The sequence below is a fragment of the Cystoisospora suis genome, assembly GCF_002600585.1.
Source record: "Cystoisospora suis strain Wien I chromosome Unknown contig_7615, whole genome shotgun sequence".
NCBI lineage: Eukaryota > Apicomplexa > Conoidasida > Eucoccidiorida > Sarcocystidae > Cystoisospora > Cystoisospora suis.
Window position 1 is genome coordinate 1 of NW_027160400.1, and position 1,465 is coordinate 1,465.

The following is a 1,465-nucleotide window of genomic DNA, read 5'->3' on the forward strand; positions in this document are numbered from 1 at the left end:
AGAACAGAGAGAAGAAGAGAGTACCGGAAGAGGTTTCAGAGGCTTTGTAGTCTTTGTATGTCTTCTCTGTTGAAGTGCATGTGAGGCGGTTGGGAGATTTTCTTTTGCTCTTCAGGGAGACGGCTGTGTTACCAAGCAGAAGGTCGAGCTGCAGTGTGAAGGCTCGAACTTTGGATGGATTCATGGAATTAAAGAGGAAGCTATCGATCACAATAAGTCAGTTGGACTACATACATATCTAGGGGTGTCCACTGGGCGCGGGTACACGTATACATATCTAGATAGGTATACCGGCGTATCGTAGGCTCTTTATCATTTATAGAAAGAGATGTGAGGACACCGTATGATGGTGCTGGGGGATCTCCGGTACCTATCTGTGTTGTCGGATTCTCCCATGCAACGACAGCAGGTGTCTCTGCATCAAGGGTGTACATACAGTAGGTCAAACTTCCTTTAGGCATTTCTACATGACCACGTGCCGAAGCACGCAGAGGCATCACACCGTCGTCAAGTCTATGAGCATGCTTGCTTACGTGTGTCTATATACCCCCGTGAGAGCTTAGTCTAAGCAAAAGAAACCCCACGAGCTAAGCAACACTCCAGTCTGTCTCCCGAACCTGAAGAGACGGCGCCGGTGGGAGCCGCCGTAATGTCACGTGATGATCGGATGAAGCGCTTAACTGCTTGGATTCGCCGTCTGTTCTTCCAGATAGACTCAGCTGAACTGGCGGGGACTTGAGACAGACACCACAGAGAGAAGAGGAGCACCACCCCGCTATGATCTTTGGGGGGGCTTGCGTTATCATGAGGAGGCAGACAGTCTGTGTCCTAAACAAGAAAGTCTACTCCCTCGACACTATCTGTTTGCCAGCTCTCTTGCCTTTTTTCTGAGGGTGAAAGTAGATTGCACGCAGCAAGTGAAGGGCCTAATGTAAGTACATAGATAAACACGGGGTTCGACACGCATATAGAAGCCTCATACACTATAGGGACGCCCAGGGGCCGGTTGTCAAGAACACATGGCGAGCTTCTTGGAGATTATGACTGAGAGCCGTCATACGATAGAGCTCGTAAATGCGTCAGTAAGGCTTTAGGGTTCAGTCCAATCTAGGCTGCTCAGGCGTATACCTAGATGAATATCTGTATGGTTGCACTTCACGTCTCGTCAGCGTGTATATATGCATTCGTGGAGGCAGGACGCTTGCTCACACAGCCACTGTGTGTCAGGTAGTTCATATTCATATACCCCACCCGCGGCATTGATTGCTACCTACACATCCAGCTTGCCTGCAGGGAGAGAGTGACTCTGGATGGTTATTTCTCGTCGTTAGCAGAACCCAAGCTATGCCTCCTTTCAGGCTGTTCCCTGCTGTTCGTGGTGTCTCTTGTTTTTCTTCTCCTTCATCGCAGGATTCTGACAAACGACGTGCAAGCCGTCTTGAAATACTATGGCATTGAAGCCGCT

At 49.4% G+C, this 1,465-nt stretch overlaps 1 protein-coding gene across 1 annotated transcript in view; it reads left to right on the forward strand.

Annotated features, from left to right (window-relative positions):
- Positions 1-97: 97 nt before the first annotated feature.
- CSUI_010504 (dna-directed rna polymerase i rpa1) overlaps positions 98-1,465 on the forward strand; it is a 3,350-nt gene continuing 1,982 nt past the window's right edge. Inside the window, exon 1 of the mRNA XM_068070607.1 lies at positions 98-216. The gene's annotated coding sequence lies outside the window, so the exon portion shown is untranslated. The remainder of the gene's footprint in view (positions 217-1,465) is intronic.